Here is a 26,685-nt window from a genome sequence, read left to right as displayed (position 1 = left end):
TTGAACTCCCTCTTATCTGTAAGTCCTGTGAAACAACATCAGAAAAGCGTACCTTTTCTGGCTTCAGCCGTGGACACGTGTTTTAATTTTTTTTCAGTCAGTCGGTCATTCTCAGGTCAAGTCCCAGAAAACTTAATTCCTCAGTATGCTGTTAATATCTGCATGTGAAGTTAAAATGAATGTATATCACAAACACAGGCATCAGAACAAAATGAGCTGGTGCTCACGTGTCGCAACTCACAGCAACTCCGCACTTTACTTGTTCTGTGAAAAAAGTAAAACTGGGAGGTAACTTTTAGAAATGTCAATGTTTTATAGATGTGCGAGCTAAAACTAACATCTTAGTGACACAGATATTTGGGAGTTTAAATAAATATCTTTTCTTTTAAATGCTGTGCAGGAAATCTACAAACTGCGTACTGGGTCACTCCCTAGGTTATCTTGAACTTGAATATATCTTTGGCACGTTTCTGCTGCAGCTTAGCTGTTTATTCTTTTTTTTCATCTGTCTACTCACATTTTCACCAATACTAATAAACACATCAATCTCACTAATATCTATTAAGCCCTAAAGTGAGCACACTTTGACAGTTTTACTTCCTTTCTCTGGGAATTATTTTCTGCTAGTTGTTACCAGCTGGTCCACAAAGAAAAGCACACACCTGGTTTAGATTTTAAAATTGGACAGATGTCTCTATGGAGAATGAACAATCTTATGTTAGCTTAGTTTCATATTAAAGTCACAAGCCATAATACTGTTAGGACACCTTGCATAAAAAAGTTGTATAAAGTTGTATATATAGCCAAAGTAAAGTTTGTACATTTTTTTTTTTTTATGTTTCTGCAAGAAGTTCTTTAAACGGAATTATATTCTAATGCTAAAATATAATCCATTTTCAAATATACTGCTTTATTTTTTATTATTATTGATAAAGTTGCAGTTATTTACTTGTTATCCTGAAGAAACAACACCAAAAAAAGTTTTAATGGTTGAACGTCAGACTGGAGAGCTGCCCAGGGTGTGCCCCGCCTCCCGCCCTCCGTAGATGGGATAGGCTCAGTATTTATACAACATTGTAGATGGCTTTAGTTTGCATCAGGGCATGAACGTCAAGCAGATTACTGAAACTTGCTCCTATTTTAAGTATACTATACCGCAATCCCTCCGATGACACCTGACATCAACTACCAACAACAAGTGCAGACTTGATGTTCATTGAGATCAGTTAGGAAGGATCCAGATGAAATCGGTGCAAGTGCAAAAACAATGGCGACAAGTCCATAAAATAGTAACTAAATGCATAAAGTTTTCACTAGTTATTGACAATATGTTTCTATGGAATTATTTATTTAGCAATATCGCTTTCTTTGTTTCTTCAAATCAATGAACACAACGTTTAAAAAAAAAAGAAAAGAAACAAACTAAATTTGAGTATCATATTCAAAACAGAAAAGCACAATTATAGGAAGTGGTGTGGTTAAATATGCAAAACAAATGTTAAACTGTTCCAAACTCTTTCAATGAGGACCACACAGAGGCGGCTTTTATTTATCCAAGTGAACTTTTTTTTGCACAAGGCAAGGACAGGACTTCTGCGTCCTTATTTGCTCTCAAGTTCGCTCTTTTCTATCTCCCCTTCAATCCAAACGCCCTCTTTTGGCTAAAAAAAAAAAAGTCTGGATATTTGCAGCCTGTAGCTCCTCCCATCAACACAAACAAGTAAGCTGTTTGCTTTTCGTGCAGTGAGGTTAACTGATAACACACACTGTGGCATCTTCCCTCTCGTCGCTCACATCCGTCTGTACGCTGCTAGACAGACGGTGCCTGCTCCTCCACCTCAACCTCTACCTTCCACTCCTCCTCCTTCCCCCGTGTGGTGGTGGAGTCTGCCTGTAGTCCGTATCCGGGTTGGACGAGCCATCCGGAAGCGCGGGGCTCGTCTAGAAAGAACTCGTTTACCCACAAGTCCCAGCGACGCCTCAACTTACAGAACTGGCTTCTTGGGCTTCGGGAGTGTTTCCCATTTAAACAAACAGAGCCGAAGATGGCGGAGAGTTAATGGTGTAAAGAAGAAATTATCGATTCGGGAGAGAGTCACGTCCACGAGGTAAGTACGTGCAGCACGCGCGCTCCTATTCAGTCAGTTTGACCAGACTTTGCGTTTGGTTTGCATTTCAATAGAGGACGGAAATGTCTTGACTTGGGTTTCCAGCGGCAGTGCGCACACAATATTGGCATCGGCGCGGTGCGGAGGGCACAGAATACATATTTTATTTTATTATTTTTTAAAAAGTAAATGACAGAAAACATTTGCCCTCGGTTTGTAACGGTGATGCGGTGCGTGTTTCGGTGCCATGCTTATTTGCAGCACGGCTGAACGTTTGGCACATTTCATAAACTTAACTTGATCGCACAAGCTCGCCAGTTTACGCACGAGCCGCTGGATCGCAATAGTGCCTCCAGTAGATTTGCTGCAGAACATGAATAAGTTTTGGGACAGCACATGCTTTGGGCTCGCACGCTCGCGCTTGAACGCAAAATCACGGGGTGATTTATTTTTTTTGTTTGTTTTAAACCGGTTGATGCTCGCTGTCCGCGACAGTCGGTGGGAAACAGCTGAGCCCGGTGCTGTCGCAACGTGAGGGAATTTGGACCGGGATGTTTGATGAGCAGGAGCGTGCAAACACACTCGGCTGCGTACTGTATGTGAAAGCGGCTCCCGCTGTATTGCTACTGGTCGCTTTACAACAAACGTGCGCTGCAGGAAGGAGGCAGACGACGGTGACCGTCCGTCAGTCAACCAGCCGCTCAGCCAGCCTGCAAGACCGATTAAATTCAAATAAATAAAGTGCAGCCGGTCTACGGCGTGTGTCTCCAGTGTGCACGTCAGCAGTGCACGAAGGGGTCATGCATTGCCTTAAAATGTGTGAGGTGATACGGTGAATGCTCGTCGTGATGGTGTCTTTTTCCTGTTAGGTCCTTCATAACCCCTCCTGCCATCTGCTTCATCCTCAGTAATGTCTCTAACTGTATATCTGCAGGGGGCAGCAACGTGGCCCTGTGCGTACCCGCTGCTCTGCAATTATGAAGGTGCACGGTTTGATCCCTGAAACAGCCAGCCGGTGGTGTAAGTGTGTGTGTGCGTACGCCGGAAAGCGCTGTGTCCTTGAGCATGACACCAGAGCCCCAGCTCACACTGGATAATAGCAGCCTTACAGTTCAGTGTGTGTAAACAGAGGTTGAATCGGAGTGATGCTGCAGGTGAGGGATGTGAGGCTGAGTTGATTATATTGAAGTCGCTGTCTAAATTTAGATGCGTGTCCAAACGTGGCTGCAGCTAACAAAGATGGTTTTCATTAGTCTCTTTTATAAGATATAAAATATTTAAAGGTTAAAGACAGTGACAGCTCAACACTCACAGATGTCCTTCTCAAAAGATGTCAATTTGCAGCGAGTCACAGATGAAATGCTGCAACCAGAGAATTCCCCGTGCTTATTTAGTGATGCATGACATTATAATGTCTAATGTTATTGTTGATGGCCCCTTCCCCCCCCCCCCCCAAAGGTTTACATGAAAATAAAAATGGGTTCAAGTTTCAGCTACTATAACAATCTGAACTATTTTAATTGGCAGAAATATTCAGTTATACAACAAACTAACAGTCAACTAAATATTAGCCAATGGGAAGAGTTTGTTGATCAGATGTTGGTTCGTTTGTTGGTCGATTAAGGGGAAGAAAACTGAGTTGCAAACAGACGTTATAGTTAGATAGTAATTACACACATCAGGCAGGAAGTCCAAAGTGTGGGATCATTTCGAGAGGAAGGGCATGACTCCGAGAAAATAGCATGCAAACTCTGTAGGGAAACATTTGCCTATCATTCTTTGACTTCAAACATTGCTTTTCATTTGCAACTTGTAAGTAGCTCAGTGGTAGACACTTTGCACCATAACTTACTTTAATGTTCAGCTGAGGGTGTCCTTGTTAGTTAAAAAAATATGAAAAAAATATGATGGACATCATATTTGATCCATTAGGATTGCCAGTTCTAAATTGTGAGCAGCTGCTGGTTTCTTGTTTGGCAATGGTAGTAAACTTGGGTTTTGGGGCAGTTAAATTTGTGACATTGGGCTTTGGCAAACAGAGGTGGACTTTATTTTTACAGAAAAAAAATAATTTAGTAAATAACGGATGACAGGACAACTAAAATAAACACTTTCAGGCCAGTTAGCTTCTTCTGTTTATCTTACTGATGTTTCATATTCAGTCCTGTTAAGCCACTTACTGAAAGCTCTATTCTCCTAATTTAATTGATGTATAGTTAGTCAAATGCTCTCCGAACTGTCTGGCTGCTGCTCGTGACGGGGTTTTAATCAGGAATTTATTATTAACAGTAATTGTTTCAGCTCTGTGCCCCAAATGCGTCTGTTGCCCAAGTGAGGGGGGGGGGGGGTTGGGTGTCGCAGCAAGGAGCCGTTGTCTCGTTGCACGGCACCCATCTTCTGACAGATTTACAGTCAACTCTGTGGACCAAGTCTCTGCACACGTGCTGTCGCACACACGCCTACAACCTGCTCACAAGGAACCGAAGGCAATGGGAACAGGGAGGTGCTGTGAGCGAGCCGCCAGGACTCATGAGGGGTTTCGCCAAGCGCATGGCGGGATGAATGCATTGACAAGGAGGAGGAGGGTGACAGTGATGCATTATGTTTGCTGAATGGGGAAAAAGGGGACAGAGGTTAGCAGGGGATGCTGGTGACTGGGTCAGGCACTGGGGGCAGGGCTCGTGAGGCTGAAGCAGAGAAGCAGGACATCACAGCCTGGGAGCTTGGGAATCTGTGAGTGTGTGTGTAGAGGAGGAAGGAGGGGGTGTGTACCGAAAGGGGAGGGGCTCAGGTGGAGCCTCTTGCTGGAATTCCACCTGGTATTTCTCATCTTTTGTCTGCGTCCTGGTCTTTGGTCAATCTCGTTTTTACCCACCTCAACTTTGCTCGCTTGTTTCTGGGTGTGTGTGTGTGTGTGTGTGTGTGTGTGTGTGTGTGTGTGTGTGTGTGTGTGTGTGTGTGTGTTTTCCACCTCTATTGTGGACTCAGGAAGTTTTCTGCCTCAGATTGTTCACATTCTTTGCCATTTTCTTTCTTCTCTCTGTGGCATGTCTCTCGCTGTCCCCTTGCCTCCCCCAGCTCCAGAGTAGTGAGCTAACTGTTGTCGTGTTGTTGCTGGGGCCCCTCTCTGACATGTCAGTATGTGTTAAACAGGAAATAATCTTCACCAGCTCTCATTGATTTCACTCTGTAGAGAAGCGGGTGCTCATATTTAAATCTCACTCATTTTTGTCCACCTGTCTTTTACTTAAACATCAACACTCCAGCGATGAATACTGGGGCATCTGATTTGCAGGGTTTTTTTCCCAAATAATATTTTGACCTCACTGACAATAAAGTATTTTAAGTTTCAATAAGCGTACAAAAATCTACTTTACAATCGGGTATAGAAATATATTTTTCCTCAATAACCCTTTAGTAGAATTTAAAAAGACTTGTTTTCAAGTTGGATTACTGAGCTAAATAATGCTTGTGTTGTGTGATGAAGAAATATTTATAATCATACTCTTATTACACATAAACCTACTGGGCTACTTGCATGTTTATGTTATAAAACGGGGCGCTCTAGGGCTCGACAGTTCATCAAATTTAATTTTCAGTTCCAACTCTGGCTTTTACCAATGAGTAACCCTGGACAGTTAAGTTTAAATGACTACTCTGCTGCATGTTTGCCCTTCACTAAAAGCCCAAATCTACTCCCCATCATGATGCTGCATCTTTAGTTCAGTGCCTTTGCGTAATGTGACTTAAATTATATTCATTGTGATATAGTTTAAGAGTGATTCTTCATTAAAAAGATCAGTTACATTTTCAATAAATACACAATGTTTCCAAGATTTCTTAATAATTCATAATTTGAAAATTATTTTGAATTCAGTAGAAGCCAGATACCTAATGGATGATGGTTGCATGATGTGCACATAGTGCATCTTTAAATACACATGATGCTACCTGCAAGCCTTCAGACCAAGACCTAAACCTGAGACCTGGAGACCATTTGGTGACTCTCCCTAGAAACCGAAGATTTTTAGAGAAATTGACCCTCCTTGATTGGTTGGCGTGCAGTTCCTGGCTGATGCTGTGCGGCATCAGTTGCAAAGAGAGAGCTGCACTGAAAACCTTGTGATTGCTCTCGTTGTTTGTAGATTGCTACAGTCACCAAAGTTTTCATCTTTTCTGCAAAAAGTACTTTTGGTTTCATCATTACAAGGGGTCACTTCTTCTGGAATCGCACCGGAATCTTTTGCTTGTTATCCCAGCTGCTAACTAACCACCGAGCAGGAGTTTAACTTATAAAAGCATGATGCAAACAAGAAATGGAAAATGTTTACTTTCAAAGTAAAAGCTGTGCCTACACCACCGTACACGTTACAGAAGTAGCAACTTTTGTCATGTGTAGGCCGTGTGCAGGCGGGAGCGGTGGTAAAGAGGACCCAAAGTGCAGACTTACAGAGATGGAAGATAAACTCAAACTTAGATTTATTATAAAACAAAACTGAAAACTACAAAAGCTGACAGGCAGAACACACAGCATAATAAGATGGTAGATTGCGACACTGACACAGAGAAACACAAGGCTTAAATACACAGAGGGAGCAAGCAGGGAATGAGAGACAGGAGGGAAACACAGCTGAGGCAAATCAGGGCTAACGAGACAAGGGAAGCAAAACCAGGTACATTAACATGAGACAAGGACTTTCAAAGTAAAACAGGAAACGTAACACAGACATGGACTTGACAAGGGGACACAGCAGACAGGGGAGACAAAGCAACTAAGAAACACAGACAGAAACCAGAACATTAACAAAGAAACCAAAAGACTAGAAACCAGTGAACCAGAACGTTCTCTATTTCTTTCACAGGAGTTGGCTGCTGAGATTTCTTCCTGTTAAAAGGGAGTTTTTCCTTCCCACTGTTGCCAAGTTCTTACTTATAGGGGATCATCTGATTGTTGGGGGTTTTCTCTATTATTGTAGGGTATTCGCTTTGCAATATAAAGCACCTTAAGGCAACTCTCATGTTGCGCCACTTAGCGAGTAATTGGTATTTGGAGACATGTTAGCTTCTTCCATACAAACTATAGACAACCACGATAATCTGCTAGCAACCAAAGCAATTGCAAATGAAGCACTATATACCTCTTTGTGAACCAGTTCCATGTAGTAAGAAAAATCAGCTTCACACAACCACTCACCAGCTGTCAGAGACTACAGGTTTTTCCCTAGCTGGAAGCTGCCAGGGCTTCACTGACTGATCTTGGCCCGTGTGACAGGGGCTTAATGTAATTATTGACGTGCTTCAATGCTGTATCTCCCCATATGGAAAAGATATATATAAATCTTATAAAGTTTGTATCTGTCTTGTGTGAAACTTATATGAAAAGCATACAAGAGTGAAAACAGATATAAGATCCTTTGAAAAATGAAACTTGTATGTTTTGGATACTTACTAAAACAAGTAATGAGAAAGTGGCCACTTTCATGAGTAAATCATATAAGTTTTTACTATTTCTTTTCCATATGGGTAGGAACCTCTGTTTGGATCACTAGTCAGAAAAAGTAAAAAAAAAACCTTCACATTACTCATTACTTTTTTTCTAAAGTAATCTATGATGTTACTTAATTACTTCCTGGAGAAAGTAATTTTTGAAACTATTCATAATTACTTTTGCGTGCCCTGAAATGCATTGTCACATAATTACCAGTTAACAGTATAAACCATGGGCTACAGTCCCATACACTTACACAAACTCATCACAGCCAACGACAGGCAGCCAGAGTCTGTTGAAGATCAGGTTCTGGCTGCTGGGCTGGGATCTGCGTACACTCAGCTGTAAAGTCACTCTGGGTTCTGTCATGGAGATCCTTCTGTGTAGACCCAGTGTTGTATTAGCAGTAGTGGATAGTTGTTTCTATCCTGGATGGAGTTTGCACTTTACTTTTGTCAGGCTCTTGTGCTTTTTTGCAATAAAAGTAATGTCCATATCTCCACCATTTTCCTCCTACCTGCACACAAACTGAAATGTGCTGTTTGTTGTGCAAGAAAAAAGAAGCAGGAAAATGAAAATTTGTATTTTTGTTTTGTTTTTTTCACCCATTGTGCAGATAATTAAAGAACCTTTTATAACACAAATAATTACATAATTGTAATCTGATTACTCCATATAGGACAGTAATGCGTTACATTACTGCATTACAGAAAGATGATTAAAATCACATGTGGCACTGCCGATAACACACACAGATTCATTCATTTGTTCCACTTGTGTGTTTTCAGTACAAAACGTCTTGGCCAACAGTGAGATCAGCGGTTTAGTGGACGGCCAGTTCTAACAAGATTGTCAATCCAAACATTTAGATATAAACTTACATCTGGCAGGTGGTGCTACAGACACATTTTGCTCTACACTACCAAACACAGGACAGCATGAGCATAGAAAAGTGTTTTAGTAAAATAAGTAAATAGCTATCTTAATATGTGAAAAGCTAAAATGTGGCTTGTAGTGTAATGCACTAAAAAAGTGCTGCATAAATGCAGTTACTGATCTCAAACAAGCACATAGTTCTAGTCAGTATGGATCTCCTTCTGAGTCAGAAACCAGCAAGTTATCAAGAGTCACATACTACAGCTATTCATCTGATGACAAATTGGAGGTAGACAAGGGATTTATGTTTGGTACCAAATATGTTATATTTTATCTTCAAGCTAACAGTTTTAAATCAGAAATTCTACCCACAGTCAATGTGAAGGAAGCTGTTGTGCTTCCATGATTAAAGACGATACAAGAAGAAATCATGGCGACACAGATTTCTCTGATTTCTCGGTGTCAAGCTGCAGTATCATTGATCATTATTTTCCAAATATGGTGCGACACATAACGCCTCCCAAAAAAAAAAAAAATATATATATATATATACACATATATATATATATATATATATACACACACACACAGAGTTTGGTAACGTCTTGAGTATTTGGACAGTTATAACATTTTTTTAACTGTACCTCTGTGGATTTTAAATCAAATCCCAACCAAATACAAGTTCAGTGCAAGTTTTGATCTTTTGTCTGCAGGACGATGAAACAGCTTGTTTGCCAGTTACTTTGGAGACTGACACACTTCCAAGTGCAAGTCACACTTTTTTGTGAGTGTGTGTGCAAATAACTAATTTACTACTAAGCGCAAGAGGGCTTTATGTAGCCTAGAACATTAGAAAACACTGAAAGAAACACAATGTCTCTTACTTATTCTTTTTTCTTTTTTTTCTCACATGGCACCTGGATGCTGCAGCTCGCTGAACAGTCTAGAAAGAGGCGTGCTTCCTTTTCAGAGGAGAGCTCTTACATAAGAAAAGTGACCCAAGTTGTGACACTAAATGCAAATTTTTAAAAAAGACTAATAAAACTGAAACTGAAAATCAAATTCTTACCCAAAAAGCAACAATCTATACTAAAGAATACTGACTTAAAATGTTTCGTTTTAATGAGTGGATTTAAATACAAGAGCTTTTGGTATTTTTGAAATATGTTATTCTTATTGCTAACGTGAGCAAAACTAATGAGTGGGAACGGCACAGGGAGTGGCAGAGGGTGTTCAGTTCAAGGTCGGCCCTCTAAAGCCAAGGCCGTGAGGATCTGTCATGGTTACGTCAATTGTTTTATAACTTTGACCTTAACATTTATATAAACACCTGTTTATATAGTTCCTTTTGTCGTGTGTCAAAGGCGAGCACTGTCAAACCTAACGCTGGAAAACAGACCTCATTTGTTGAACTTTTGCTTTTGGCTTTTTAATATCATTGACTAGTAAGAGTTAAGCAGTGACCAGTTACATAATTTCTTTATTGGGGAAAATTAACATGTTAATATCCATCCATTCATCCATTCAGTCTTCCAGGGTCATGAGCGCCCTGGTGCCTTTCGCAGCTACCACCGGATGCAGGGCCAACACAGAGAAACAGACAACCCTTCATACTCACATTTACACCTATGAGCAATTTAGAATGACCAATAATTTAACCACACTTACTGCATGTCTTTTAACACTGATCTGGAGTCAGCTGTGTAATTGAGCCAGTAGAAAAATTAATTTTGTGTAAAAGCAGGTAGCTGAAAAACTGTTTATGTGATAATAGAATCACTAAATATCAAACATAGTTGGAGCGATGATAGATAGCGAGACACATAGAGGGAGAGGGATGATCTGATGGACTGTCAGAGTGTATCCTTGGTTTCTGTTTCCTTTCTTTCTCCAGAATGCCTCGGTGCAGCTCATGTCCTCTACCGCTTTATTTTTCTGAGAGCTATTTCTTCTGTGAGAAGAATGTCAAGTGCCTATCTCAGTGCGCTTCTCCGTGTTCTGTCTTTTGTTTTCTTACTTGTGGTTCACTCTTGATTTCTGTCTTCTCTTCTCGCCCCGGTTCACCTCAACCTTTGTCTTCTTGAGTGTGTTTTTGTCTCCTGGCTGAGACTTTTTCTTTTTAACTTTTTCTGATGTCTGGGTCATTGCACTTTAACTAAATAAGTTTATGTGTTAAAATCTGAAAGACTGTATTCTTACGATAGTAGCTCTTTATTGTGTGTGTGTGCGTGTGGGTGGGTGGATGGTAGTGTTAGGCTGGGAGGGGGGGGGGTGGATACATAGGGGAGAGCGAAGAGTAGACGAGGGGGGAGGAGACATAGAGAGTCGTTATTAACGTGGCGACTCCCGCTAAAATTCAGGGAGTGCTGTTGCATCCAGCTGTTACTGGTTGTGCGAGGCTTCGTTGCCATGGCAACACAGCCCTGTGCGCCTGCTCAAGGTCGTTCATCCAGCTCTGAACCGAGCAGCATGCTGCACATAGGATGTACGGAGGGAGAGAGGAGGAGAGAGAGAGAAAGCAGGAGAGAGGGAGGGAAAGACAGGCAGAAAGAGAGAGAACAGAAGAACTACTTCAAAGTGACCAATCAAAAGCACTTCAGTGACGCTGTGGTCGGTGAACAAACTCGGCCCTGCCTCCACCTCGTCTCTGACACACACCCGCACGCACGCACACACACAGTTACTTTCCTCAATAAAGAAACAAACAAAAAAGAAGCCCCTGGCCTTGGGGCTTGTAGGTTCTTTTGCCAGCTGATAAAATATTTAGCTGGTCAGTGCAAGAGAGAGACAGAGAGAGGGGGGCACGGTGGCTGGAGAAGAAGAGAGCAGCAGAGCTTGGCTTTGTGTTTTCCTTTCTCTAATGGTGCATTGCTGTGAGGCTACCTGGGGCTTCTCCCACCTCCTCTCCTCTCTCACTTTCTCTCCTCTCCCCTCAGAGGGCTGCAGCAGCATCCCTTGGGGGGGCTCTGCTGCATGTTTGCAGGCACTGACTAGACTCGGCGCAGCACACAGTGTGCACTAAACAATCCCGCGCACCGAGGAATCACGGCGCTTCATCGCACGACACATTGTAGGAAATTGAGTCTAACAGTAATCTTTGTTGGATGATATTAATAGCGAGGCACTGTGTGATGAATGCCCGCTGAATCGCAGCTCTACAGCTTACGACGTTGTCGCCGGCGTGCTTGTACATAACGACAGTGCTGACGTTTCGCAGTTATAATGTTTAGTGTGTTCGTCATAATGGTTTCATTTTCCTAATAAGCGACTGCACCTGAGGCTGAGGATGTAATTGAGGTTTCGGCTTGTTTTTGTCGTAAAGTTAAAAAAAAAAAGAGGACAAATTGCTTGTAGAGAAAATGTGAAAACATCACCAGTTTGATTAAAATTCATCCTGAGGGGTCCAGTTGTTGTTCACGTCTTTGTATCGCTGTCAGAAGACAAATGTGGGTGAGCAAGGACATGTCCTCAATAGACTTGGGCCATGCACTGTTATGCTTTAAAGATTTGTGTTAGAATGATATTAACAGTATTTGGTTGTGTTGACACACACTTGTGCCATACAGCGGACACAAGTGACAGTGAGTTTATTAGGACGGCACAAAAAAAATTACAGTGAAGAGGAAAAGAGCTGAGTGGGTACATGACACATGTGAGGCCACATGCGCCCTCATCTAGCAGCTGCAGTCACCACAAGATGAGACACGTAATGCGGTCGATCGCTTATTTTTGTGTGTGCTTTGCTGTATTGATTCAGAGATCATATGAATAAATTGGCAAATTAATCAAATGTAGTCACTTTATAATAAAACGCCACCCCTGAAGTTTAATAATGACACGGATCGTCAGGTTTAAAGTGTCAGCATAGTCTGTTTCTATATTATCTCAGCTGTTGAGGTCACAGAATGCATTCAAATCTAAAGTGTGGCAAACTTTTAGATTTTCCTCTCCTGCCTCTCTTCTTTTTCTGGGTGCACGCAGAGTTTAGCTGGATTTTTTTGACAAAGTCAAACATTTTCGGTGAAGCGCAGGGAAGAATCGCTTTTTGTGGTCGGTGACGTTATAGTGTAGCATAGTGTGTGGATGGCTGTTTAAAAGTTAGAAAAACACAATCGGTGACCTTTCTGTGAGCCCCAATCAAAAGGAGAGTCGGACTTTTGGGTCGGGAGGAGGTTAAGTTCACCTTTCTCTTTGCTCTTAGTTAACAGATGCCTGTTAAAGGGGTCCTCAGAGGGGTGTGTGTGTGTGTGTCTCTAACAAGGGGAGTTCTGTTTTTTTACTTATTTTCCATTGTAAAATCCAGACCTAGTTTATGTGTTTTAGAGTTTTACACACACACACACACACACACACACACACACACACACACATACATTTATGGGGTAGAGGATGAGGTAAATGTTACCAGCTGCAGCGTAGCAAGCAAGTGGCTTCAACTCTGCCTGAACCCGGCTGTTATGTGACCACCTCGTCAACTTAATTCACTCCTTTCCCTTAAATGCCACACCGACCCCCCATATCACTTTATCACACTCACATATTTGTATACACACACATAAACACACATCACTAGCTCCTTTTTCCCCGTGTCACCAGCAGCATCGCTCAACTCGGGGTAGTGGTGGAGCACTCCCAAAGCTTGTAACCCCCCACCTCACCACAGCAGTGTTGAGCAGCACACTGGCCGGGTGTGCTACGTTATATTGGCTGCCCCTCCGGTTACCCTCTGAGGTCACATTGTTGTTGTTATGATGTCACAAAGGCTTTTTTGTGCAAACCTCCGTCAGCTTACTTTTACACGCAGGCTGCAGTGAAACACAGTTGACGCTCTTTAACCAGTCGATCGGTTGCAGGAAAAAAAAACTGCACTTAATTTGTTAACTTGTTCACTGCTGGACTTATCATCCATCCATCCATCCATCCATCTTTATTTATAAAGCACTTTAAAACAACCACAGCTGACACAAAGTGCTGTACATTGGAACGAAATAATACAAATAAATACGATATCAGCTTAAATATAGCTATGCACATGTTTCGGCCAAGCTAGGAAGCAGAAAGAAGTCCCTCCGTGTGCTCAAGCTCAGTTCAGGCAGGGGGAGTGTCTTTAGTTAAATCAGGTTTTGCTTTTTAAACCTTATCCACCCCTCTCATTTTCTTTCTCTCACTTCCAATGAGTCTGTTAGTCCTGCGAGATCCGAGTCGTAGTAAACAGGCGGTGACATTCGCAGGCTCTCTGTGGAGGGAAAGGGGCCAGAATTTAAATATTGATTTGATGCAAAGTGAGATAAAATGTCCTATTCCTCTCATGCTCCGCTTTTAGATGCTTTTTATAGCTGTTGATTGTGTATTTTTAGCTGTTGTCGAGCACATCAGACTTTACCCAAAAAGAAGGCTTTGATTTTGTTTAAGCACACTGTGTAAACATGCTGCTGTCTGTGACAGATCAGCGCTATATAGGATCCCTAGGATGAAATATCATCTCCTCTTGGACTCTGCTACCTGCTCAGGTAACCATCAGGTATTCAGGCTCGGCTTGTCTACGGATTCAAGGGGCTGTTAATGGTTATTGAGCTGGTAAGACTCCTCCAGTTTTCTGAGAAAAAAAAAAAGCGAAATGGAATTGGAAAACTCGATATTTAGATTTTATTCTAATTAAAATGTTTAATGTTGGAACTTTGATAAGCACTGGATCTCCAAACAGTTAGCTGGCTCCCAGTTAGCCGTTTTGAGCACCACAGTGTTCTAAGGACCAGCCACGACCCAGCAACAGGATGTTGGTAAATGCGTTGGAGCACGTAACTTGCGACTCACAGGAACTTCTGGTATTGGTGCCAAAAGCCACAGGACACCTTCACAGGTCTCCCAGAGTCTAATGCCCTTTTTCGTAGATCCACTGCAGCCTTGAATTTAAAGACATTAACAGCCAAATAACGCAAATGTCTAAGCTCTGCCGTGACATCATTTAACAGTCCGTGTGATGTGTGAATTAAGCCGACGTGAGAATAGTGCAGGTGGTAGTTTACTGCCAATGGAAGGGCATTGTGTGTGTCATCTTCTGCACATTGTATCTGGGCAGCTTACCTAAACCACAGAGTACTTCCTGTAGTCTGAACCCACCTAAAGCAGACTATTTCCAGCTGTGAGCTAAAGGCGATTTACTTAACATGAAGGTTAATATTAAAACAGTTGTTAGTTCATTTGTGTATTTTCTCACCTTCCGAATTTTGCCATGGAAATTATTGGCAGCGACTGTTAATTTTAGACACACACAAATGTTAACCCATCATAACTGTATAATTTAGTTTGTAATGTGCTTTGAATTTTTGTTGTGGTGGCACTCTTTATTTTTATTTGAATCAAAGATTGTATCTGTAACAAATGTCCATGCCACGGAGGACGTTCCTGTCTACCGGAAGGAGAGTAGCTTAGCTATATTTATGTGGTACTACAGTAAACACACACACATACGCGCAGTGGAGACACACGACACCCTCTTATGTGTTAACTGAAAACCGTTGTCTCTCACACGTCTATGACAGGTCTCCAATAAAGGCCTTGTGGAGAGTACGTGTTAGCTAAGTACGATCTCTCTCCCTATCTTACAAAGGCTAAAAATAGCACCATATCTACGCTAGACTTCGAAAGAGAAAAAGAGGGAGGGAGGACGCAGAGAGAGCGGCAGAAGGAGGAGAAGGTGGGGATGGCAGGACGATGGTGAGAAAACAACAATCAAGGCACGAGAAAAAGGGGAGAGGAGATGAATAGAGGCAGAGCAAGGGTGCGGGAAGGAAAAGAAAACAAGCCATTAATAATTTACCTGCGGGACACTTCGAGTTCGACCTTTATTTCTGGTCAGTGGTGCACAGTAACAAAATGCTGGGCTGAGTGTTGTGTAGTGCGAGGAAGGGAAACTCTTCTCGTGATCTGACTGCTGATGTACAGACTGGAGGTTTGCACCTGTGGGCAGTGGTCAAGCGTACTCAGGTAGTGGGATTTCAGACTCAAAAATAGCTCAGCTATTTTTAAAAAATGTAGCAGTGAGAAGATGAAAAATTATCCGGGAAGACCAGTTAAAGTAAAAGATTCATGATTTCAGGAAGTGCCAAGCACTGCAAAGCACTTTAAAGATTTTACAGTGCTGGGGACATGTGACAAAAACGAATCTCTCCCCAATCACATTACAAAGTAATTCACCCTTTAATTTAGTTCGGCTTTCTAAGAACGTTTCTAAGAAATGACAGGAGTACACAGTGTAATGTTTTTGTTCCCGTGTTGCTCTGTAGGTAGAGATGTGTTGCTGTTGCCAGTTCTATTTTGAATTGTGATGTTGAACTGTACAAAACACCTTCTTCATTCATGATTTCTTTTTAGGTAGTTACTTTGGCCTGTCTCTGACACTGCAGACTCCTTCAAGGGAAAAAAAATCTAAATGCATTCTACCTTTTGCTGACATAATATTTGTTTGTGGATGTGCACATGGACTAATGCAGAGACTGCAAATGACTAGTTCTTACTTCTATGTCCTAGTCCACTCGGACCAAGTTGGAGTTGGATTGTTTTCCACAGATCTGCACGCACATAATCTTCCTTAATGTAGTCGACTTTCTCCTCTGCAAATATTTTATTTGCCGTTTATTTTATGCAGAATAAAGTAACAATAAACAACTTTTTCCTCAGTGAGTCAGTTATCCTACAGATGAACTCCAAAGCCGCTGTCGTGGACGCCAGCTGGCGACGGTAGTCCTTGTTCTGCTCTGCAGAGCCGCTGAGTTCGGCATAGCGGATAATGAAGCAGTTCTCCACCTGCTGCAGGTTCTAGTTAGAGTGGCCCTCCAGCTCACAGTTGTTCTCCAGAGCAGACGAAGGACTGCAATCGTCAGCTGTCGCCCAATACAGCGGAGTTGGAGTGTGTCAGACTCGCCGATGAGATGGGAAAGCCTGGAGCTAGATGGTGAACGGCGGCTGAACTTTAAAAACAAGAGCAAAGGAATTAACAAAGTGACCACAGATGGTGCTCTTCTCTTGGACGGATGGAAAAAGTAAAAATCTAAAATGAAAACATACGTTTTCAAATATACTTCGATGTCCAATGACGAAGGACCGTTGCCTACTTATTGTTGTGGAGTGCGTGCCACTGCGATACCTCAGCAGAGCAGTTAACAACAACGACCACCTTAAACTTTTCAAATTGTAGGCAGACAGATCCTTTACAGATGCTCACATTCAGAATGAAACTTGTGAACTTTATATGCTTGTGTGTCTGGCGGTATCTCCTTCCCTTATCCAGTTCATCCACATTTCGCAGGTGTGGTGCTGGGGGCCCGAGGATGTGCAGCGTTGAGTTCAAAGTGGCTCGTTTGAGTTGGCCAAAATTTTAGGCTTACGCTTGAGAATGCTCTCGATGTAAGGTGTTCAGGATCATCAGGAACTTACAGCTACCCACCAGCCTGAGTAAAATGTAGCCTGCGGGAAAACTGCAGGCAAGTGTGAGCACATTTATTAATCACATACAACTTTCAGGTGGTTATGTCACAACAAGTGATGACTACTTGGAAAGTTCCTGTTTATTCACTAATCATCTTCGTTCAGATTATCTCTTCATTTCAGGCTCACTTCAGGTGTTTTTCTTCTTCTTCTTTATATTTATTTGCAGCAACAAGTACATATGACTACACACCCTTTGCTGAGTGTATCCTTACAGGTATCCTCTTTTGAAACCAGTGAAGTTGTGTAGGAGTGTGTCTGCTGAGTTTCACAACCTGGTTCTCCTGAAATGGTGCAAAGCTGATGTGAAAATGGCTTAAGATGGGCGTTTGACATTTTAGCCACACAGTGTCTTATTAAACGATTATTTACCAAATTTGTTGCTTCGGCTTGCTGCACTTCCAGTTCAGTTTAGCATTTCAAAACATTAACAAGCAAAAATGTGCTTAGCAAATGACTATCCTGAAGAAACAGAACTCTCAGTGTATCTGTTAGACTGAATATTGTTTCCTGTGTCCAAAAGTATTTTTGCTCCAAATAAAAATAATAATAATAATCCTTTCCGAGTCTACGGTGGAGAGCTTCTTCCATTACCTTGAGATCAGTTTTCACAGAACAGTTTGGCTGGACGACATTTGTTCCCAAGCCAGGAAACTAGTTGACAGGCTCTTTATTACCACAGATTTTTTTGTGTGTCCCTTGCCATGCGGCCTGTTTCATGTCTTCTGATGCTTTACGTGTCCTTTTGACACCATTGTACTCATGAACACGTACATATATTCAGCTCTGTCTAGTCTGGACTAATTTGTTGCTGTTCTGCATTTAACCTTTGTCCTGACACACTTAGCTGCACAAAAGAACAGAAAAATAGCCGGAGGAGTTAAAGGGGGGGTTGTCGGCCAACTTGTTGCTGTGTGATTGTGGTGCTATGACAAATACTGTGTGTGTGTGTGTGTGTGTGTGTGTGTGTGTGTGTGTGTGTGTGTGTGTGTGTGTGTGTGTGTGTGTGTGTGTGTGCGTTATCAGAGCTTGTGTGGTTTGTATTTACCAACAAAACAAACTGTTAGGTCTTGGGTAAGGGACACAGTGACGCTAAATTTTCCACAAGGCCTCACATTTTCGTTTTACTTCTCCTGCACAAAAAATAGACAGAAAGAAGGCGAGGAGGACGGGGGGAGAGTGGGAAAGACTTTTGGTTTTAGTGCCACAGGGGGGTTAGGGATTTGAAGCAGAAGAAGAATAGGCAATGCAGTTGACATTGTTAAATTTCAAGTGTTTTTCAAACAGTCCATTTACTGTGTAACCCTAAACCCTTGGGTAACACTGAGGCCTCTCACCCTCAGGCAAGGTGCTATAGACCTTACTACTGCAGTTAGACCAGTATAAGTGTTTGTGTTTGTACTCCTTCTGGAATACTTAACATTTTTTTGTGTGTGTCTTTTTGCAAGAGTTTTGAATAGACTAAAAGTATGTGTTTAATGTAATAGTGGCATTTAAAACTGGAAACTGATAACTTTTCATGTTTGAAATACATTACACGCACATTAACAGTTCTTGTCAGCCCTCCATAGCATGACACAAAACAGCCCACAGCACCTCCGTGTGACCTAAGAACTTATTAGAAACGGTCAAACAGAAAAGAATGAAAAAGCTTGCTGGAAGTCGAGATGAGATGTAATGTAATCTGTCTACTCGAGACTCCAGAAGTGGTTTATAAAGTTGAGGTTCCTCTGCACATCCTTCAAACGTTGTAGCTTTCTGTTGACAAAAAGCTCCCACAAATTCATGTCGATCAAAAACTCAGCATGCCTCAAATTATTTTAAGTTAGTTATATATACACATATGTTTGTTTGTTATGTATAAGTGACCTAAATAGCGATGTAGTTAAAAATTTGTGTGATTCAGTGCATTTCTCATGTAGTATTTAAATCATTTATGAGGGGGAAAAAAGGCCAAACGTTTTCCCGTTTCTATTCTTTGTTGTGCAATTGGAATTTGAAGTTATAGTTATAAAGAAATGGGCATGGTAAAAACAACACTCATTTGGTATTAAGGAGCCCAAAGCACCACCAGAAGCAGCAGCCTGAACCTTTGATGCAAGACATTATGGATCCATGACCCTACCATCTGAATGTTCTCGACTCCTCAAACCAGACAATGTTTTTGCAATCTTCTATTGTTTTGGTGAGCCCGTGTAAATTGTAGCCGACACGAAGGGCACCTGGTGTGGTCCTCTGCTTGTGTTTTCAAAGATGCTCTTTTGCCTACCATGTAGGGCTGCACGATTTTGCATAAAATGAGAATCACGATTTTTTGGCTTAGAATTGAGATCACGATTCTCTCACGATTTTCTTTTCCAGTATAAATATTTATTGCACTTATTAACTGCACATCAACTTCGTAACAGTTGAGACTGAACATAAAAACAATAAATAAACATAAAAACAACAAATGTCTCACGTTTTGTTGTTGCCGCAAAATGTTGTACTGCTTGAAATTCCGTCTCCACCGTTGCTTGACACTGCGTGTATAGAGCAGGTAGTGCAACAATAGAAAAATAGTTGCGGGACGGCACTGTGTAGCGTTTGTCTAGGGTGTTGATCATTCTCCTAAATCCCTCGTTTTGCACAGTGTTGATGGGAGCCATATCTTTGGTCAGGTGATAAGTGATAGCCTCCGTAATTTCTTTGTGCCTGCGGGAGTTCGACGGGTATAGGGAAGCGCTGTATAAGGTTCCCGTTATTGATGTTTGGGTGGTTGACCGGGACGGATTTTCTCCTGTCACTTTCTCGTCATCACTGACGTGTTCTCCGTTGTTTTTTCCCTGCTAATTTTAGCATCACACGGCACAGCTTCTGTATCACGTCGTATAAGGCTCCGCCCTTGTCATTTGTTGAGCAGGAAGAGTGAGCGCTTGTTTTCATGCAGATTACGTCCCGGATCAAAATGTGGTACAATTGTCATCGTGGTTTTTTTTGTTTTGTTTTTTTAAATCGTTGTCATTTGGAAATGAGATCGCACATAAGTATGAATCGAGATCGCGATTTTCTAACGATTAATTGTGCAGCCCTACTACCATGGTTGTAAAGAGTGGTTATTTGAGTTACTATTGCATTCCTATCAGCTCAGTGCACTCTGGTTATTCGCCTCTAACCTCAACAAGGCAGTTGCACCAAGAGAAATCTTGCACATTGGATAAACCCAGAAATTATTATGTGGAAAAATCTCAGTAGATCAGCAGTTTAAAGCCCATCTGGCACCACTTACTATGTTACTTTATATCACCTCACTTCCCTATTCTGATACACCTACATGCCTAAATGCATGGAGTTGCTGCCATGTGATTGGCTGATTAGATATTTGCATTAACAGGCAATTGAAGACGTGTATCTCATCATTTTTTCCTTTACTGCAAGAAACATTAAGCTTGAGGAGGCATGAATAACCAAATAATTTCCTTAACAAAACATGCCCATTTTGCAATTTCATGTCATAATAACTCAGATATTTTCTCAACTTCCTAATTGCTCCATTGCAGTTTTCCTTGAGTGCTAAAACATCTTCCATCTAATAACCCACAGCCTTAACAAGGTCAAAGGAAAGTTGTTTGGAAAATTCTCTGTCACATCCGCTGCAAAGCTCATAGAAAACGTTTTCCACTACTTCTAGTGTTAGTAAAGCTTCAGAATTTAACAATAAACAGAAAAAGCCTGTGTTATTTACTGATAGAGTGGAGCTTTAGACCAAACCAGCAGTGTACTGTTAGTTGTTGCTCTCAGATCCAAACCTGTGAATTCCCATAGAAGATGTAATGTTATTAATTGTTTATAAACATCTGTTTATCATTTTAAAAGGCTTTGGTGTGAGTAAATAGTTCGTTTGTTAAGCAGTCATGGAATCAGCACGGTGCTCATGAGATTGATGAGAAAATTAAAAGCAGTATACAGCGCAATAGTGCGCTCAACTCCCAACCTTTACAAGACATATAGGTTGCGTAGTCTCCGGGAATAAAGAAAAGAAAGAGAACACTGGCAATATTTAACTATATTTGTTAAAGGCCCCTTTAATAAATATATGAACATTTTTCTTTTCCAAAGTTAAAAGCAGTGTCATCAAAATTAAGGAAAGTCATCAGTACGAAAGTGTGGCTCATTTACAAAAACTTCAACAGTGAGCTCTAATATAAGGTGGAAATAAAACTTGATAACAGGCTAATTTATGTTTGCTTTTAGTCTCTTATTGGAATTCATTGTCTGTACAAAACAATGCAGAATAACACCACACGTCCTTTACATCAAGTAACAGAATCAAGTACATTTATTTATTCATTTTTAGCGGGTGGAGAACAGGATGGAAAGGCAGCATCCAAGTCAGCTACAGGTGGAAGGTGACTGTACATCTTATCACGTCTGCTATTTCATCCGCACACATTTGCGGGGTTTTACAGCCCGCTGCTTTCCCGAGGACCTGCGTTTGCGCGTGTGCATGTGCCTTATTATCGCAGTCGGGTGGATGGAGGACTAGGGTGGAGGCAATTGTGCAGCCAAGGTGGGGAGAATACAGCAACGGGGAGCTTCATCACTGACGGTGACCGTTAATTAATCAAATATGCACATATACACACACGCACACAGACGAGCAAGCAATAGAAAAACACACAAGCACGCCAGGCCTCTTCTTCTAACGAGAGGCTCGAAGCCATTCTGCTTACCATCGCCAGTCAAGCTGATTCTCTGCTTGCTCTATTTGCAGAGCTGCCCCTCCCCTCTCTGATGCTGTGATCTAACTGCAGCCTCCTCCCCCTTCACAGATACACACTTACACTTTCTCCATGCTCACATGCCTATGCATACACACACACATGCACGCGCAAGCCTACTACTCGGTCACACCGAGCGCGGCGTGTCTCCTCTGTTGAGTATTTAAGTGACATTAACGAGGAATGTGGTGTTCATTGTTCATTTTGAGGGGGAGAAGCTGTTGATCTTGTGGTTTCGCGACTCCCTAGCAGCCTATGTGGCATCTCATTTGGAAAGCAGAGGAAAAGTACTGAAATGAAATGCAAAAAAAAAAGAAAGAAAGAAAGGAAAAAAGTCCCCTTTTTCTCTCCTCCCCTCTCTTCTCTTCTATGCCCTTAGATAAACAACAATAACACTAGGGGTTTTTTGTTTTTTGCTCCTCTGTGATCAAGGAGTTTCAAAGAAACATGGAGGGGGAGGTGTGCTTGGAAAAGGTGGGAACAAATAATAAAAGGAGAGGAAAAAAACAGAAGTATAAAGTGGAAAAACCGTAGGAGCAGAGGCGAGCTGTAGATCTTTACAGTCAAATTCTCAGAATGGGTCAAAGTTCCCCCAGCAGCCGGAGACGCGTTCTGATTGGCTGCGGAAAGGTGAAATTAAAACCACGGTAAACTTTTGACCTCGCAGGAATCGAGGAGAGGAACGCCCATTGCTGTAACAAGAGCGAGCTTCCCCCTCCTACTCCTCCTCCTCTTCCTCAGAACTTCTCTCCCAACAACGCTCCCTTCCCTCTTCCTCCCCCTCACGCTTTCTCTCACACTTTCTATTTGCCTCACCCCCTTCCTCCTTTCTTTCCAAGCGAGTCTCTCACTCGCTCTATCTTTCCCTTCTTTCTGTTCAAACCATCTCTCCTTTTCTGAACCCCCCCATCTTTCCCTTTATCTCAGGCTCCCCTTCACTGTCTGCCCCCCCCCATGAATTTGTGCCCTGCTGCATATAGCCTGATGAGAGGTGGGGAGGGAGAGAGGCAGGGAGGCACAGAGCAGAAAAGAGCTGGGGGAAGGGTATGGAGGAGGGAGGAGACAGCCAGAGAGAGAGGGGGGATGGGAACAGGAGACAGAGGTAGAGAAGCAGAAGCAGCAGAAGAAGAAGACACAGGGAGAGGAAGGGCAGCAGATATGCAGCCTTATTGGGTGTAAGCTGCACAAACTGCTCCCTGTTAGAGAGGAAGAAAATCTCAAGAAGAGTGAATGTATAAATAGACACGTAACTGTGGCTCTGAGTAAGATCTGCTGAGCAGCAGGGTGGGGAGAGCCCATTTTTATTGCTAATGGTTTCTCTCATTACACATCAAACGGCTGGGGGTGCGTGCATCTGCGTGTGTGTTTGTGTGCAGCGGGCCGATTTTTAAATGATTTTATGAGCCAACTAAAAGAGCAGCCCACTCGCTCGCTGCTTTGATGCCGCGTGCACGCACGCACACACACGGGCTTGCAGCTGCATATTCGGTCACTAGCAGTTTCGTAACCGCACTGTGCGGCGGAGTACTACTGTCTAATTGTTGCTTCTGTTCACATGTAGACAGTCTGGTGAGGGAGTTCTTTCAGCGTGTGTCTTGTGCTGCACACGTGCATGTGTAAACACAGCCTAAATGCCAGTCACAGCAGAGATGGCGCTGTCAGTTTTCAGATTTTAATGCGATTGAAGTAATCCCTTTTGGTTTAGATTAAGCTCTGCGATGAGTTGAGTGGGCATAACTGTAGTGAAGAAAGACGTGGAGGAGACGCGAGCCTGAGCCGGTCATCTGGGAAGAGATGAAGGAGGAGAAAAAAGGATGAGATGATTTTCCTCTTCTTTCTTTTTTTTAAAGAGAAAAATTCTTTCTCTGCTAGTGAAAGACAGCAAACTAAGAAAAGGAGGCTGTGGATGTTATTGAGTTAACCAGACAGAGCCGGGGACTGAGAGGGAGGGAGAACAGTGGGAGCTGAGAGAGCGACTCGCTAGACGAGTGGATGAGGGCTGCGCTGTGGTGCTCTGCCTGCTCCTGCTGCACAGTGGGCACCATATGTTCTTATAATATACAGAGCACACACTGAATCTGTGCTGCTCCCTAAATCTCTTCTCTTCTCTTCCATCAGCTCTCGTTTGCCTTACCAGCCAATTACCTTACCCAAGAGATAGGCCATTAGAGAAAACACACACACACAAAAAAAGGGTGCACACAACCCTGCATGCACGCTTGCTATGCATCCCATTAGGTAAGGAGCACCTAGCCCGCACTGTCTTCAAGATCAGAGGCACCTCTAACAAACATTTGGCTCTACACGGACACACAAACACAAACACGCTTAGATAAGGACCCCACCCCCCTCTAATGGGAAGGAAGATTGATACAGACAGAAAAGAAAGATTTCTCAAGATGTCGTTCTGCCCGTGCTTAGCTCCTTCCTCTTTAAATATTTAAAGCAACCGTGGTTTTATGGAGTTGTTGGTTTTCTTTGACAGAAGTGCAACTTTTTACAGAGCAGCAGCAGCAGAGCCAAATGAGTGTATCCCTGAATGTGCAGCTGTTATGCACTGACAGTGATGTGCATGGAAGTGAAAGCAGGCTGATTTGTGATCGGGGAGTTTTGTTTTGTTTTGTTTTTCTTAGGAAGGAGTGCTTTCACCTTTATTGCTGTTGTCTGGATTCAAGGTGTGTCAGCTGCTCTGTGACTGATTGTGTGCTTGCTTGCTTGTTTGTTTGTTTGTGGGTGGTTATGCATGTTGCCATGCAGTTTCCCTGTCTCTCCACCATGTGCTTTTGTCTGTGGGAGTGATGGATTGAAGGCAGGCAGCTAATGTGATTTAGATGCTCAACCAGGAGTGTGTGCAGTGCTGCGCGTGCATGTGTGCGCGCCCTGTCCACGTGTGTGCAGCCAAATCTGCAGTGTACGTGTGTGTTTGTCTGTCTACCTCCCTCTTCTCCTCTCTTTCACTCTTCTTCCTGCACCCCTCCCACCCGCTATCATTTTTTCCTTATGCTGTGCAGTTTTTGGACTCGGAGCAAATAAATAGAGGGAGCAGGGTGTTTATGTGGTGAATCTGCTGCTCCCTCGCTGTCACCAAGGAGAGCGCGAGCGCGAGAAGGGGAGGCGAGAGGAAGGTAGAGGTGGAGGAGAAGATGGTGTTCTCTCACTAAGGCTGCACTGATGATTTATTGTGAGCCAATTATGTCCCACTGACACTAACAAAGTCGCGCAGCTTATTCACTTACACACACACTTAAACTTATCATCACATGCATGCATCAGCAGATGAAGTGTTCTCACTGTTGGCAGCTTAAGCAGCGGAAGAGTTTGAGTTTTCCCTGCATGCAATTATTTTGTGAGGAAATAAAAGAAAAAAACAAAACACCTTTCCAGTGACATACTGTTTTTTTTTTTCACACAAACCCCACCCTCCTGTTTTTAATCTTTTTCCACTTGGCCAAGTTTATCTTTTTGTATCGAGCTCTAAGTCTCAGAACACTTGCACATGGAAACCTGCATTTGAAACATGAGACTTGGGTCTGCTTCCAACTTTTGATCCTTTAGTTGAGTAAAAGTGGCAATGCAGTAACGCTCCTTTACATGTTACTGTCTGCTTTAGTGAAAAGCTTCAGTGAAAACTTTCCTCAATTCAATTTTATTTGGACAGTGGCAAATTATAATAACAGTTGCCTCAAGGTGCTTTATATTGTAAGGTAAAGACCCTACAATAATGCAGAGAGAACCCCAACACTCAGATAACCCCCTTTGAGCATGCACTTTTGATGACAGTGGGAAGGAAAAACTCCCTTCTAACAGGAAGAACCCTCTGTGAGAACCAGGCTCAGGCAGGGGAAATTCATACCATAGGGGCATCTACCAAAAATCTTGGACAAGTTTGAATCTCAGTGACCATGAACTCAAAGACAAGGTCACAGATCACGTTCTCTGAAAATCTTGTGAATGCTATAAGTCAAGAACTCAAGGAAGTCGCCTGGGATACTCATGCCGTGCATGCATCGACTAGGAGGCCGAGGGGTAGCACAGGCAGTAGGGCTGGGCCATATTATACTGTTCACGGTAATACCGGTACAATGTTGGGCAACGATAAGAAAATGAGATCGTTGGCAGATCGTTGAGTAAAACAAATGAACCAGAATTGGTTTGTAAAAATGGTGCCGTATTTGTCAGACTAAGGTGCTCGTAAATCTGGGAGTAATCTGGGTCTATTTCGCAGAAAGTTAGCGGAAGTTAGCTCGATGGTTTCGCTAGTTACCTAAACATTATATAGCATGTTCTGACTGAGAGATTCCTGAAAAAATTCAAACGTACAGCTCTGCTAACACTTCCAACATAAATGAAGACAGAAAACTAAACAGCAGAGACGTTTGTAAGGTTACTGAAGTTGGGCTAGGTGGTATGTAATAATGTGCTATGTGATCGCTAGTTACACAGCTATGTTAGCATAACATAAACACAGTGAAGCTGGAGGATGAACGCTAACACTTTTCCACTTGATAAAAGTTAACGTGAAGGTTCCTGATGGTTAGGGACAAATGCAGTCGCATGGCAGGATGCTGTAAACGGACCAAACTTCAGTCATGAGAACAATTGAAATAATCCATCCACAATACAAGGTTAGTCATTAATATACTGCAACAACATGGGAATAGAGCAGCTGTGATAGAATACAGCATTAATGAATCAATGGTACAGAAGTGAAGGAAGCAAGAAGAATGAGTTGAATAAAGTTTGATTTCTCTGACTGCTTTGTTTCGCTTAATGTGTCTTATAATCCCGTGCACCTTATGGTCCGAAAAATACATACTGCACACTGCAGTTTAATGTTGCAAAGCACCTCTTTTTAACTTCAGTGGATATTATACATGGTTATGCTCAGGATATGTCAGCCCATTTCTACTGGAAATGCCTTTTGGTTAAACTTTCAGCAAGGAATTTGCATTTGCACTGTTAAATT

General features: G+C 42.4%; 1 protein-coding gene across 1 annotated transcript in view; it reads left to right on the top strand.

The window, feature by feature from the left end:
* Positions 1-1,761: 1,761 nt before the first annotated feature.
* Positions 1,762-26,685, top strand: part of LOC145423308 (nuclear receptor coactivator 3-like) — a 62,153-nt gene continuing 37,229 nt past the window's right edge. The window contains exon 1 of the mRNA XM_080295604.1: positions 1,762-2,108. The gene's annotated coding sequence lies outside the window, so the exon portion shown is untranslated. The remainder of the gene's footprint in view (positions 2,109-26,685) is intronic.

This window comes from Astatotilapia calliptera, chromosome 20 (assembly GCF_964374335.1).
Source record: "Astatotilapia calliptera chromosome 20, fAstCal68.1, whole genome shotgun sequence".
In the NCBI taxonomy this organism is placed as follows: domain Eukaryota; kingdom Metazoa; phylum Chordata; class Actinopteri; order Cichliformes; family Cichlidae; genus Astatotilapia; species Astatotilapia calliptera.
Note: the sequence above shows the minus strand (reverse complement) of the source record. Positions and strands in the feature narration are given on the sequence as shown.